This window comes from Papio anubis, chromosome 4 (genome assembly GCF_008728515.1).
Source record: "Papio anubis isolate 15944 chromosome 4, Panubis1.0, whole genome shotgun sequence".
Taxonomy (NCBI): domain Eukaryota; kingdom Metazoa; phylum Chordata; class Mammalia; order Primates; family Cercopithecidae; genus Papio; species Papio anubis.
Genome location: NC_044979.1, coordinates 125,749,042 through 125,765,318, shown reverse-complemented (window position 1 = coordinate 125,765,318; position 16,277 = coordinate 125,749,042). Strand labels below are relative to the sequence as shown.

Genomic DNA, 16,277 nt, shown 5'->3' with positions numbered 1-16,277 from the left:
ATTGATGAGTTGGACTTCATTAAAACTAAAACTTCTGCTAGCAAAAGACACTGTTAAACATAACAAGATAAGCCACAGACTGAGAGAAAATCTTTACACAACACGCACTTGATAAAGGACTGATGTCCAAAATATACAAAGAACTCTTAAAACTCAACAACAAGAAAATGAACAACCCAGTTAAGAATGGGCACAAGATCCAAATAGCCACATCAACAAAAAAGATATTCAGATAACAAATCAGCATGTAAAAAAGATGATCAACATCATACATCCTCAAGGAATTGCAAATTAAAAGAAAAATACATGATACTACACAATTATTAAATTTCCACCCACTGAATCTAAAATAAAAGTTAAAAAAAATTTTTAGGTCAGGCACAGTGGCTTGCCCCTGTTAATCCCAGCACTTTTGAAGGCTGAGGCGGGTGGATCACCTGAGATGAGGAGTTCGAGACCAGTCTGGCCAACATGGTGAAACCCCATCTCTACTAAAAACACACACAAAAAAGTAGCCAGCTCAAGCTTGTAATCCCAGCACTTTGGGAGGCCGAGACGGGCGGATCACGAGGTCAGGAGATTGAGACCATCCTGGCTAACACAGTGAAACCCCGTCTCTACTAAAAAATACAAAAAAAAAACTAGCCGGGCGAGGTGGCGGGCGCCTGTAGTCTCAGCTACTCGGGAGGCTGAGGCAGGAGAATGGCGTGAACCCGGGAGGTGGAGCTTGCAGTGAGCTGAGATCCGGCCACTGCACTCCAGCCTGGGCGACAGAGCAAGACTCCGTCTCAAAAAAAAAAAAAAAAAAAGAAACAAAGTGATCAATAGAAACTGGCTGTGAGACTGTTCAGATGTTGGATTTATCCAAAAAATATTTTATTTCTAATAGTCATTATAATTAAGTCCACAGATCTAAGAGAAGCCAAGATTAAAGAATTAAAGGAGAGTGACACCTGCAGTTTAAGAGAATAGGAGAGCCCAGTTCTTATCCCCCGAGAAAATGCTAACTTGGCAATATCTATGGACAAAAGTGCCATTGCGGGAGCTTTGGGACCCAGATAGCAGATTATGATATTCTAGTACATTTGAAGACCAAAGAAAGCCGCTTTAAGAAGACAGGATCACACCTTAGTAGCAAACACACTAAGTGCAGACTCAGCAGACCTATAAGCATCCACATTTCTCTGTGGACTTGGCTCCAACCCCACATACCCGAAGCACTGAAGCTCCTTGTCCAAAGTCCTTCCATGAGCTTCACCCACATACAGACTGACTGCAGAACCCACAGAAGACCAGGACCCGATCAATCCTACATAACCATGGTCCCTAAGGTAGTTATACCAGTTGGGAGCCTAAGATGAGAGTGTCTTTACCTAATAAAATGAGTCTTTAAAGACAAGAAGACAAGACTGCTCCTTTAAATAAGCAAAGACCAATGCAAGACTATGAAGATCATGAGGAATAAGTCAAACATGACCCCACAAAAACAAAAAGAGAGAAAAAAAATCCCCAACATAGAGCCATTAACAGGCCCTAAAATAATGAAGATCCATGTGCTACTTGAAAAAAATTCAAAATAATTACATTTGTTTGTTTGTCTGTTTTGACAAGAGTCTCGTTCTATCACCCAGGCTGGAGTACAGTGGTGTGATCTCAACTCACTGCAACCTCCACTTCCCAAGTTCAAGCGATATTGTCTCAGCCTCCCAAGTAGCTGGGACTACAGGCACGCACCACCATGCTCAGCTAGTTTTTGTATTTTTAGTAGAGATGGGGTGTCACCATATTGGCCAGGCTAGCTTCAAACTCCTGACCTCAGGTGATCCGCCCACCTCGGCTTCCCAAAGTGCTGGAATGACAGGTGTGAGCCACCACACCCGGCAAAAATTCAAAATCACTGTCTACAAAAAAAGCTAAATAAGCTTCAAGCAAATACAGATAAATGACAAAATGAAATCAGGAAAACAATACATGAACAAAATTAGAAGTTCAATAAAGAAAGAAAAAACACACAAAAATTCTGGCTCTACGAAGTAAAATAATTGCACTGAGAATTTTAGTGGACAGCTTCAATGCAAGACTCAATCAAGCAGAAGAAAGAACGAGTGAACTCTAAAACAAATTATTTGAAATTATCATTACATGAACAAAAACAAAAAGGATGGAAAAAGTGAAGAGAGCATATGGAACTTACAGAAAATCATTAAGAAAACCAATGTACGCATTATAGAAATCTCAGAAGGAGGTAGAGCTTGCAGTGAGCCAAGATCACTGCCACTGCACTCCAGCCTGGACAACAGAGTGACACCAGATCTCAAAAAAAAAAAAAAAAAAAAAGAAATTACTCATTTTGCAAACTGAATCTTTGTATACTCTGACCTATATCACAAAGAGAATTCTGAAAGCAGCTAGAGAAAAACATCTTGTCCCATATAAGGGAGCCTGCATAAGACTATCAATGGACATCTCAACAGAAATCTTGCAGGTCAAGAAACCATGGGATAATTCAATGTACTGGAAGAAAGAGAAAGACCAAAATGAATACTTTGCCCCCAAAAAACTGTCCTTTAAGAATAAAGGACAGGCTGGGTGCAGTGGCTCACGCCTATAATCCCAGCACTCTGGGAGGCTGAGGCAGGCAAATCACCTGAGGTAAGGAGTTCAAGACCAGCCTGGCCAACGTGGCAAAACCCCATCTCTACTAAAAACACTAAAATGAGCCAGTGTGATGGCAGGTGCCTGTAATGCCAGCTGCTCAGGAGGCTGAGGGAGGAGAATTGAACCCTGGAGGCAGAGGCTGCAGTGAGCTGAGGCCCCATCATTGCACTCCAGCCTGGGCACCAAGAGTAAAACTCTGTCTCAAAGAAAAAGAATTAAGAACAATGTTCCCATCTGATCATTTCAGCTGTGGCCTGGCACTCTTCTGAGACCCCAGCCCCAGGTACTTGCAATCAGCCCTGGCACTGCTGTCGCTTTAGCATTCTGCAGTTGCCTGAGCATTCTTCCTGCCCCTGCCTAAGTTTTCTGCCAGTTGTGTGGGGGCCAGCCTGCCCCTCTCTATCACAGCCAGCATCTGAACCCTGGGTACCTGAGGACACATATGCCAGCCTGTTTCTGATCCAGTCCCTCCAGTACTTATGCATACCATCCAGAACACCATTTGGGATCTGAGAATCAAGAAAATGGCTAGCCCAGTCCACCACTGGCACCTGATCACTCCCTCTGGAGACTAAGGCTGTGCTGACCCAGCCGGCCGACACTACAGCTGAAACCCACCCTCCTGTGCTGAAAGGTGAAGCTGCTTCCCCTATGTACACAAAGTAGCAGCGTTCCTGCATGAGAGAACAGGCAAGCCACAGGGCTGTCTGTATTGGGCTGAGGGAAGAGGTCCTACCCTGAGGTTGCTCCTATGAAGAGTCATCAGACAGGCATTTTCAATGGCTCTTGGCTACATTATGACCTGGAGGTAGATGACAGTGTCTGTCTGAACTAACAGTCATGAGCTCTGTGGGACAGGGGTAGGATAGGGAAACAGATCATGTTCCTACCTACATAGGAGGCAGACCTGGTACAGCTCCTCCCTCCCTACAGAGACCTGTGAGCATTTCAACAGGAGATACCCCAGCCACCCCTGTAAAGGCTACTGTTCACGTTCATCTTGAGATGTTGGTGGGTAAGCTTTGTGGTCCAGCTCTGCCCAGCTTTGTCTTCCCCTCTGGGCTGAACAGGCAACTCAGAGTCTAGGCATTACATAGACCAGCCTATCACCTGAAACAACAGAGACGAAATCACAGTAAACAAAGATCAAACACACACCATCTGCTTCTGCCATAGCTGGCTCTTACTCATAAGTGCCACTTACTGGCATGGAGGTTAAAGGGCACAAAACAATAAAAAGTCTACTGACAGAAGGGCACAGGGCTGAAAAAACAAAGTCAAAGCCCCCTACCCAATAGATGCTATAGTTACACCCACAAGGGGGGAAAGCCCCATCTAAATTAAAGTAAATTCAAAAACAGGAAGTGACAACTTTCCCAGATGAGAAGAAACCATCATAAGAACTTTGGCATCATGAATTTAAAAAAAAAAAAAAAAAAAAGAAAAGCAGAATGTTTTGACACTACCAAAGGACGCACTAGCTCTCTGGCAATGGATCCTAACCAACCAAAATGACAATTCTGAAATGAAAGATAATGAATTCAAAATGTGGATAAGGAAGCTCAATGAGATCCAAAAGAAGACTGAAAATCATCACAAAGATATCAGAACAATGCAGAATGTGAATTAAGTACAGATATCTTTAAATTAAAAGAATGGAATTTCTAGAAACGAAAAACACACTGAAGGACCGATTTACAGTTGAAAGCTTGAACAATAGGCTAGACTAAGCAGAAGACAGACAGAAAATAGAATCCCAGTGCCTTCTGGCTTGTAAAGTTTCTTCTGTGAAGTCTGTAGTTAGTCTAATGTGATTTCCTTTATAGGTGATTTGAAAATTCTCTCTTGCTTCTTTCAGAGTATTTTCCTTCTAGTTGACTTTAGATAGTCTGGTGAAGTTCATCTTGCAAAGTATTTCCAGGTGTTCTCTGAGCTTCTTGCATCTGGATGTGTACCTTTCTAGCAAGGCCAAGAGAATTTTTCTGATTATTCCCTCAAATATGTTTCCAATCTTTTTACCTTCTCCTCTTCTCTCTCAGGAATGCCTACAACTCATAAGTTGGGTTGCTTTACATAATTTCCTATTTCTTGACCTCTTATTTATTTAAATTTTCTTTATTTTTTTACCTGTGTTAGTTCAAAAAACCTGTTTTGTTTTTTGAAAAGATAAGAAAATTGATATGGTGCTAGGCCAGGCACAGTGGCTCATGCCTGTAATCTTACCACTTTGGGAGGCCGAGACAGGTGAATTGCCTGAGCTCAGGAGTTCGAGACCAGCCTGGGCAAGATGGGGAAACCCTGTCTCTACTAAAATACAAAAAATCAGCTGGCCATGGGGGCAGGTGTCTGTAATCCCAGCTTCAGTAGGCTGAGGCATAACAATTGCTTGAACCTGGGAGGCAGAGGTTGTAGTGAGTCAAGATCATGCCAGTGCACCCAGCCTGGACAACAAAGTGAAACTCTGTCTCAGAGAAAAAAAAGAAAAGAAAAGAAAGAAAATTGATATGGTGCTAGCTAGATTAACCAAGAAAAAACAGAGAAGATTCAAGTAAGCACACGCACAATCAGAAGTGATAAAAGTGACATTACAACTGATACCACAGAAAACAAAAGATCATCAGAAACTAATATAATATCTCTATGCATACAAACTAGAAAACCTAGATAAAATCATTAAATTTATCCCTCCCTGCTCAGATGTGGCTCGAGCTGGAGGTGCACAGGGCGAGACGCCACAGACCTTCAAACCCAGAGCAGCTTGGAGGCAGTGAATAATAGCTCTTCAAGTCTGCAATAAAAAATGCCTCTTCTAGAGAATTGTTTGAACCCGGGAGGCAGATAATGCAGTGAGCTGAGATGGCGTCACTGCTCTCCAGTCTGGACAACAGAGCGAGACTCTGTCTCAAAAAAAAAAAAAAAAAAAAAAGTCCTCTTCATGGCTTAAATTACAAAAGTAAACTAAAAGACTTACATGTTTTTCTTTACCCGAACTCATTCCTTACATATAGACGCAATCTTTTCAGCATTTGCTTTACTGGTTTAGTAAAAGCCAGGAAAAACAACTTTGTGGTAATGAGAATGTTATCCAACTGTATGTTGTTTACCTTATTGTAAATACTGGTGAACAGCTGTCAATAATGGTTTCATATTCCTTAAAAAAAAAAGAAAGAAAATGGATAAATTCCTGGAAACATACAACCTCTTAAGACTGAACCAGAAAAAAAATAGATATCCTAAACAGACTCAGTAATAAAATAGACTCAGTAATGAAATAGACTCAGTAATAAAATAATTTCAAACAAACAAACAAAAAAACAAGAACAAATGGGTTGACAGCCAAATTTTGCCAGAAGTACAATGAAGAGCTGGTATCAGTCTTACTGAAACTATTCCAAAAATTTATGGAATTTTTCAATTGGAAGAATCAATAACATTACCAAGACCATATTAACCAAAGCAACCTAAAAATTCACCACAATTCCTATCAAATTACCAATAACATTTTTTACAGGATTACAAAAAAAAATCCAAAATATCATATGGAACCAAAAATGCATCTAAATAGCCAAAGTAATCCTAAGCAAAAAGAACTAAGCCAGAGGCATCATGTGTCTGACTTCAAATCATACTATAATGCAATACTAAATAAACCAGTATGGCATTGGTACAAAAACAGACCGATTGATTAAAGGAACAGAATAAAGAGTCCATTGCTAGGAAGGATACATCTAAAAAAGGGAGAAAAAAACTGAAAGAAAAGAGAATAAAGAACCAGTAATAAAGCCACATGCCTACATCCAAGTGATCTTTGACAAAGTTGGCAAAAATAAACAATGGGGAAAGGGCATTCTATTTAATAAATGGTGATGCGAAAATTGGCTACCCATAGGCAAAAGAATGAAACTGAATCCCCATCTCTTATCATATGCAAACTTTAACTCAATATGCATTAATGACTTAAATGAAACACTAGATGCTATAAAAATCCTAGAAGAAAATGTAGGAAAAACTCTTCCAGATATTGGCCTAGGCAAATAATTCATAAATTAGTCCTGAAAAGCAAATGCAGCAAAACCAAATATACACAAATGGGACTTAAACTAAAGAGCACAGCAAAAGAAATAATCAACAGAGTAAACAGACAATCTACACAACAGGAACAAAATATTTGCAAACTTTGCATCTGAAAAAGGACTAATACACAGAATCTACAAAGAACACAAACAACTCAACAACAACCAAGAATAAACAACCCCATTAAAAAGACCACAAAGGATATGAACAGACATTTCTCAGAAGAAGACATACAAGTGGCCACCAAACATGAAAACTTGCTCAACATCAGCAATCATCAGAGAAATGCAAATTAAAGCCACAATAAAGGCCGGGCGCAGTGGCTCACACCTGTAATCCCAGTACTTTGGGAGGCCAAAGCGAGTGGATCACCTGAGGTCAGGAGTTTCAGAACAGCCTGACCAATAAGGATAAACCCCAACTCTACTAAAAATACAAAATTAAGCTGGGCTTGGTTGGCAGGCACCTGTAATCCCAGCTACCCAAGCTAGAGGCAGGAGAATCGCTTGAACCCAGGAGGTGAAGGTTGCAGTGAGCTGAAATCATTTCACTGCACTCCAGCCTGAGTGACAGAGCGAGACTGTCTCAAACACACACACACACACACACACACACACACACAAATATCATCTTACATAGTCAGAATGGCTATTACTGCAAACACAACAGATGTTGGTGTGGATGCAGAGAATAATGAATGCTTTTTCACTGTTGGTAGGACCATAAATTAGCACAAACTCTATGAAAAACAATATAGAGATTTCTCAAAGCACTAAAAATAAAGCTACCATTTAACCCAGTGATTATACTAGGCATCTACCTGAAAGTAAACCTTATATAAAAAAGTCACTTTCACTCATATGTGTATTACATTCCTACTCATAATAGTAAAGTCATGGAATTAACCTAAATGTCCATTAACAGTGGACTGGGCCGGGCGCGGTGGCTCAAGCCTGTAATCCCAGCACTTTGGGAGGCCGAGGCGGGTGGATCACAAGGTCAGGAGATCAAGACCATCCTGGCTAACACGGTGAAACCCCGTCTCTACTAAAAAAATACAAAAAACTAGCCGGGCGAGGTGGTGGGCGCCTGTAGTCCCAGCTACTTGGGAGGCTGAGGCAGGAGAATGGCGTAAGCCCGGGAGGCGGAGCTTGCAGTGAGCTGAGATCCGGCCACTGCACTCCAGCCCGGGCTACAGAGCGAGACTCTCTCTAAAAAAAAAAAAAAAAAAAAAACACAGTTGACTGGAATTTTTAAATGTAGTGCATCTACACCATGAAATACTACGCAGCCATAAAAAAAAGAAATCATGCTCTGTGCAGTAACATGGATGGACTTGGGGGCCATAATCCTAAGTGAAATCACTCAGAAACAGAAAATCAACTACCACATGTTCTCATAAGCAGGAGCTAAACAATGAGTACACAAAGACATAAAGATGGAAACAATAGATAACAAGACTCCAAAAGGCAGAGATTGGCAGGAGGTTGATGGTCAAAAAATTATCTACTGGTAGTGAGATGTGATCACGGCACTGCACACCAGCTGGGACAACAGAGTGAGACCATGTCTCAAAAAAAAAAAAAAAAAAAATGATCTGTTGGGTACAAAGTTTACTATCTCAGGATAGTTAAACTAGAAGCCAAACCTCACCATTATGCAATATATCTATTTGACAAATATGCACTTACACCCTCTGAATCTAAAATAAAAAACAAAGGAAATTTATAGTAGTAAACACCTACATCTCTTAAAAAAAGATCTCGCCTGTGCATGGTGGCTCATGCCTGTAATCCCAGCACTTTGGGAGGCCGGGGCAGGTGGATTGCCTGAGGTCAGGAGTTCAAGACCAGCCTGGCTAACATGGTGAAACACTGTCTCTACCAAAAATACAAAAAAATTAGCTGGGTATGGTGGTGCATGCCTGTAGTCCCAGCTACTCAGGAGGCTGAGGGAGGAGAATTGCTTGAACCTGGCAGGCGGAGGTTGCAGTGAGCCGAGATTGCGTCACTGCACTCCAGCCTGGGTGACAGAGGGAGACTCCATCTCAAAAAAAACCAAAAAGATCTCAAATAAACAACCTAACCTTACACCAAAAAAAAAAAAAAAAAAACCAAATTAGCAGAAGGAAAGAAATAACAAAGATTAGAACATAAATAAATGAAATAGAGAATAAAAAAAATTTTAATCGGCCAGACACGGTGGCTCACGCCTGTAATCCCAGGAGATCTCTTGAGGCCAGGAGTTCGAGACCAGCCCAGCCAACATGGTGAAACCCTGTCTGAACTAAAAATACAAAAATTAGCCAGGCGTGGTGGTACGCTCCTGTAATCCCAGCTACTCAGGAGGCTGAAGCAGGAGAATCGCTTGAATCCGGGAGATGGAGGTTACAGTGAGCCAAGATTGTGCCACTGCACTCCAGCCTGGGCAACAGAGTGAGACTCTCAAAAAATAAAACAAAAAAAAATAATCAATTAAGCTAAGAGTTGATTTTGGGAAAAAAAAAATCAAAATCAAAGCCCTTACCTTGACTAAGGGCAAAAATAGAGAACATGTTAATAAAATAAGAAATGAAAGGGAAGATATTACAACTTATTACACAAATTTACTTCTTACAGAAATAAACAGAATTATAAGGGACTATTATGAATAATTATAAATCAACCAATTTGACAACTTGGAAGAAATGGTGAAATGACTAGAAAGATATAACCTACCAAGACTGAATGGAGAATAAATGGAGAGTTTAAAGAGACCAATAACAAATAGAGAAACTAAAGAAGTAATTTTTCAAAACTCCAAAATATAGCCCAGGACCAGATTACTTCATGGGTAAATTCTACCAAACATTCAAAGAAATTTTAATATAAAACATCCTCAAATTCTTTGAAAAAATAGAAACAAGAGGTAACACCTTCAGAGTCATTTTATGAGGCAGCATCCCCTTGATATCAAAGCAAGAAAATATACTTCCAAGAAGAAAATTATAGGCCAGTATCCTTGAGGAACATGTGTTTGAATTAAATCTAAATAAATCTGCTTACAAAGAATCAATTCTCAGCAGAAACTTTTCAAAATGAAGAAAATGTAAAATTCTCACACTAGATTCTGGATAAACACTCATTTATAGCCTCTTTGTCAGATATTGTTATTGAAACTTACATTAATTGAGGAGTTCGCTTGAGCAGCAGTTTCTTCATCTGCTGGGAGCTGATATATCTGGATGCCATTGCTAATCAATTCACTCATTATCTTACTCTTAAACATCTGTAAATCATGTTTAGAAATCGTGTCTGCTTTGGTAATCAGTGGTACAATGTCCACCTATTAAAAAAGAAGACAAATAAAATCTCAGCATCAAGGATTCATTGTTCATCCTACAGTTTTTATAGTAAAGCTTCACAATCCCTTGCAACAAATTGCCTAACTAGATAATCACTGGCTGTCATGCCCTTCTTAAAAATTATTTTCCAAAATTATCAATACTTTTGACGATTCATCTTTTATCCAAATTCAGGTTTAAAAGTCTCAACCTTGTTTCTCTTCTAAAAATCCCTTACACTTCTACACATATGGAGTTAGTAAAATGTAAATAGTAAGACAATGTAAATTATTTTCAATTTTATTTCTTATTAAACTGAGTGATGAGACAAATTGAAAGAACTTTCATCAAAATTGTGGAAGGGACTTTGTCTGCTTTCTACATCACTTATTCCATCAATCAATCTTAATTAATGTCTCATTTTCACACACTCTTGCCCCACCTAGATGTGTTTGCAGATAGATTTGCTTTTGTTTTTCAAAGATCACCTAAAAAGAATATAGATTGGGTTACCATATTCTTTCTTTTTTTTTTTTTTTTGAGATAGAGTCTCGCTCTGTCGCACAGGCTGGAGTAGAATGGTGCAATCTAGGTTCACTGCAACCTCTGCCTCCCAGGTTCAAGCAATCTCCTGTCTCAGCCTACCAAGTAGCTGGGATTACAGGCGCATGCCACCACACCCAGCTGATTTCTGTATTTTTAGTAGAGACAGGGTTTCACCATGTTGGCCGGGCTGGTCTCATACTCCTGACCTCAGGTGATCCACCCACCTTGGCCACCCAAAGTGCTGGGATTACGGGCGTGAGCCACTGCACCCGGCCTGGTTACCATTTCTAAAGGTGCGTGTGTATTATGTGTGTGTGTGTGTGTGTGTATAAGAACACCTTGCAAACAAACATGTTCATTTTTCTTTTGTAAAAAGACATTATTTCCACATGGGAAGTTAAATATTTGCATATTTGAGGTCAAATTTTTACCCAAAAAGTCTTTTCCCAGTGCTTCAATATGATCACTCCTGTCCTTTGCATTTGCACTTAAATAACTAAACTTTTTAGAAAATAACAATATACAAAATTATAAAATGTTTCATTACCGTTAAAATATCTTATTAAATCATAGCGCCACAAAATCAATATCTGTAATATAGTAGAAATATAAGAATATAAATTTTAGGCAGACTGCTTTCGTTTTAGATTGCTCAAAGCACATTTTTAAAAAAATCCATGGACAGGCTGGGCACGGTGACTCATTGTCTATAATCCCAGCACTTTGGGAGGCCGAGGCGGGTGGATCACCTGAGGTCAGGAGTTTGAGATCAGCCTGGCCAATATGGTGAAAACGCTGTTTCTACTAAAAAATACAAAAATTAGCTGGGCATTGTGGTGGGCACCTGTAATCCCAGCTACTTGGAAGACTGAGGAAGGAGAATCGCTTGAACCCGGGAGGCTGAGGTGGCAGTGAGCCGAGATCGAGCCACTGCACTTCAGCCTGGGTGACAGAGTAAGACTCCATCTCAGAAAAAAAAAAAAAGACAGAGAAAGAAACGGAAATTTTCTATGTCAGTAATTCCTCAGGTGTTCAAATGTAAGGGGAAAGGCATTCATTGCAAGGAGAACTGACCAACTTGAAAAAGAAGACAAGCAGGGCACAGCGGCTCACGCCTGTAACCCCAGCACTTTAGAAGGCTGAGGCCAGCAGATTACTTGAGCCCAGGAGTTCTGGACCCATCCAGACAATATGGCAAGATCCCCGTCTCTGCAAAAAACTAAAAATGAGTCAGGCGTGTGGGCACACACCTGTGGTCCCAGATACTCGAGGCTGAGGTAGGAGGATCCCTTAAGCCTGAAAGGTCGAGGCTGCTGTGAGCCTTGTTCATGCCACTGCACTCCAGCCTGGACAACAGAGGGAAGCCTTGTCTCAAAAAACAAAAAAGAAAGACAGTAGCCACATACTCTATATATTGGTTTTGTGAAAATTTAGAGATTTTATGTATCTGGAAAATGGCTTCATGGTAACAGGTGACCATGAAATTAAGAGTGTGTATCCTGGCCAGGCATGGGGGCTCATGCATGTAATCCCAGCACTTTGGGAGGTTGAGGCAGGCGGATCACCGAGGTCGGGAGTTCAAAACCAGCCTGACCAACATGGAGAAAACCCGTCTCCACTAAAAATACATAATTAGCTGGGCATGGTGGCTCATGCCTGAGGCAGTAGAATCACTTGAACCCAGGAGGCAGAGGTTGCAGTGAGCCGAGATCCCGCCATTGCACTCCAGCCTGGGCAACAAGAGCGAAACTCCGTCTCAACAACAACAGTGTATATTCCTGACTATTGAATGTACTACTAATTAAGAACCTGAAGCAGCTCTTAAGTTAACAAGAAATCTAATTTATTTCAAGTACTTAATGACATCTGAGATTAAATACAAAGTCTCTTTTCGGTTTGAACAATACATAGTAAAAGTGAAAACTCCTTGGATAAAGGGAACCCAAATTAGAACCTTTTCTCTCTTCAACTAAATAAGTTGTCTCCAACTAAGTAAAGTTGAAGACAGCATGTTTTGTCAGGGCTGAGTACAGAAAAGAATCTGACAATATAATAATTTCCATTATATCTATATTGGCCTTCTATTTTTAAAAAAGAGGATATACTTTTAACCCTTTTTTTTTTTTGAGAGAGAGAGGGTCTTGCTCTGTGGCCCTCTCTGCAGTACAGTAGCATGATCACAACTCACTGCAGCCTCAACCTCCCAGGCTGAAGCAATCCTCCCACCTCAGCCTCCTGAGTAGCTAGAACTACAAGTACATGCTACCATGCCTGGCTATTTTTTGTAGAGACAGGGCCTCACTATGTTGTTCAAACTCATCTAGAACTTTCAGGCTCAGGCAGTAGGGTGCAAAAGGGACTCTGGAAGCCAAGTGTCAAGTCTCAATTTGTCCAAGATATCCTGCCCAAGATAACAACAACCTGTGTTGAGCAAGTCACTTAACCTGTGAATCTCAGACAAAGGAAAGAGCAGTAAATACTTCTACGTTCTTTCTTCTGGAGATGGAGTTTTCTCTTGTTGCCCAGGCTAGAGTCCAGTGGCACGATCTTGGCTAACTGCAGCCTCTTCCTCCCAGGTTCAAGCGATTTTCCTGCCTGGGATTACAGGTGCCCGCCACCATACCCGGCTTTTTTATTTTAAGGCTCTTGTTGCCCAGGCTAGAGTGTAGTGGTGTGATCTCAGCTCGCTGCAACCTCTGCCTCCTGGGTTCAAGCGATTCTCCTGCCTCAGCCTCCTGAGTAGCTGGGATTATAGGCACCCACCACCATACCCAGCTAATTTTTTGCAATTTTAGTAGAGAGAGGGTTTCACTGTGTTGGCCAGGCTAATCTCAAACTCCTAAACTCAAGTGACCCACCCACATCAGCTGGGATTACAGGCATGAACCAACATGTCTGGCTCGAGGTTTTATTCTAATTCTAAAAGTTTCATTATCTCAATGGGGTAGTAAATAGATTGCACTTTAAGATACAGGGAAGGTAATAATCCAACATTTTGATATGGGGGAGGTAGTAATTCAACATTTTGTAAAACATGGCAACTTTTTTGTGGACTTGATTTTCAAATGCAGTGTATCCTTGAACAACACACGTTTAAGCTGCATAGGCCCACTTATATGTGGGTCTTTTTCAACCAAATGCTGAATGAAACCTGCATATATGGAGGCCCAACTTTTCATATACCCACGTTCTGCAGGGCCCACAGTGGGGGCTTGACTATGCCAGGATTTTGCTAACAATAGGGGTCCTGGAACCCATCCCCTATAGTATATGTCCTATACATATACCATAGGACAACCGGACTATTTTTACAGTTTTAAGAAACGTAGATTTGCCAAGTCTATGAGCCTTTCCAGATCATTTGTACTATGCTTACATAGAAACCCTTCGCAGAGGGGGTCTAATATACAGGAAATACTTACATAGAATATTTTGCATATTAGGACCGGGCACAGTGGATGCCGCCTGTAATCTCAGCACTTTGGGAGGCTGAGACAGGTCGATCACCTGAGGTCAGGAGTTCAAGACCAGCCTGGCCAACATGGCGAGACCCTGTCTCTACTGAAAATACAAAACTTACCCAAGCATGGTGGCGGGTGCCTGAAATCCCAGCTACTTGGGAGGCTGAGATAGGAGAATCACTTGAACCCACGAGGCGGAGGTTGCAGTGAGCTGAGATTGTGCCACTGCACTCCAGCCTGGGTGACAGAGCAAGATTCCATCTAAAAAAAAAAAAATCCGCATATTAGTTTCTCTTGCACAACTTCAAAATTATTTTAAATGAACACGTCTTTATGTCAGCAATATGCTACATTAAAACAATTAATATCCAAATATATAAACAAGTATATAGAAGAAACTTATTGTACTTAAAGGCACTTATTATCAAACACTGAAAAAAAAAGAACATCTCCAATCAATGGTGACAGCTACAACTGAGGACAAATTTTATTTCAGGAACATACATGTATCACTTTTCATCCTAACACTCATCTAGCAAAGTAGGTTTTTTTGGTTTATTTGTTTCTTTTTTGAGACAGGGTCTCTCTCTACCAACCAGGCAGGAGTGCAGTGGCACCATCACGGCTCACTATGGACCTCGGCCTCCCAAGCTCAAGTGATCCTCACACCTCAGCCTCCCAAGAAGCTGGAAATACAGGCATGTGCCACCATGCCTGGTTAACTTTTGTATTTTTTGCACAGGCAGGGTTTTGCCCTGTTGCCCAGGCTGGTCTGAAACCTAAGCTCAAGAGCTCTGCCAGGTGTCAGCCTCCCAAAGTGCTGGGATTACGGGTGTGAACCACTGCACTAGGCCCTAAGTAGATGTTAAAATCTCTAGTTAAGACAAGAAACTGAGGCATCATGAAGATAAGGCTACAAGTTTAAGAACTGGGAGGGCTGGAAGCCCACAGATTCCTTAGATTTGAGCTCAGTGTACCAAACCAAGGGGGCAGGGAGTGCTAACTTAATGTTAGCTGGCAGGCTGGTGCAGGTTTGCAGCAGAGTTTTCAATGATTTATGGGAAATAGTAAGAACATGAAAGTAAACTTTTTTTTTTTTGAGACCGAGTCTCGCTGTGTCACACAGGGTGGCGTGCAATGGTGCGATCTCAGCTTACCGCAACTTCGGCCTCCAGGGTTTCAGTGATTCTCCTGCCTCAGCCTCTGGAGTAGCTAGGATTACACTGTATGCCACCACGCTCAGATAATTTTGTATTTTTACTACAGACGGGCTTTCAGCATGTTGGCCAGGCTGGTCTGAAAGTAAACTTTTCCATAGAGCTAAATGATTCCCCATTTAAAGATCTTTTATTCTGAGAGATTCTGTTCTTTCAAATTGTTTGAATGGAAATATCCCCTTGTTAAATGAAATGATGGTGATAGGAGATAGTGGTGTGTTACTCTTTTTATTGGCTGTACCTGGTAGAATTAAAAAATCAGCATTTCTATTGTAGCCTACTAATTTGGGGAAAATATTTCTTTAGAAATCTAAAAGTCTGGAACTTCCCATCATTATGCCTCCCCAGAATAATAGAGGACTTTACTTAAAACACAGATGCCCCTCAAGATTCTCTCATTAATCTCTACCTTATTCTGTTTGGGTTAAGACATTTAGGGATTGTGAAATGAGAATAAAGTGAGTTTAAGCAATCCAAAACCACGTGCTGACTCTGGATCCTCGAAGATTACTTTCTTCGGAATCTTTTTCATCTGTTAACTTTCCTCTGGGCTCAAACTGTCTTTTCCTAAAACAGTCACATTTGGAATAGTACTGCTACATGGCAATCACTATCATAATAAACTAACTTGAGGTCTCCAATAATCAGCTTTCATTTAAAGCCTCTTTCAGGTTGACAAAATAAAAACTTTCAATATTTTGTCTACCCACTTCCAAAAGAAAATGAGTCTATACATGTACAAATATATGTGATTATATATGTATATACACACATGTGATTTTGATCAGCCTGTTTATAAACTACTTGAAAAACAAGTTGATTTGTAAATTCATTTATTAAATCATTAGTTTATAAACTACTTGATTTTTGCAAGTAGTTTATAAACAGGCTCATCAAATTGAACAAATTTCTTAAAATAATTTCACTGTGTAGATGGCAAATAAGTTATTTACTCTTCTTATTAGCATATCTTATTTTTACCCATCCTCCTTTAGCAAG

At 40.6% G+C, this 16,277-nt stretch overlaps 1 long non-coding RNA gene across 1 annotated transcript in view; it reads right to left on the bottom strand.

Moving 5' to 3' along the window:
- Window positions 1–14,231, bottom strand: part of LOC116274537 — a 120,600-nt gene extending 106,369 nt beyond the window's left edge. Inside the window, exons 1-3 of the long non-coding RNA XR_004183282.1 lie at window positions 14,181–14,231; window positions 9,895–10,056; window positions 5,763–5,809 (exon numbers count right to left, since the gene is read on the bottom strand). This is a non-coding gene — a long non-coding RNA (uncharacterized LOC116274537). The remainder of the gene's footprint in view (window positions 1–5,762; window positions 5,810–9,894; window positions 10,057–14,180) is intronic.
- Between the last annotated feature and the right edge of the window lie 2,046 nt (window positions 14,232–16,277).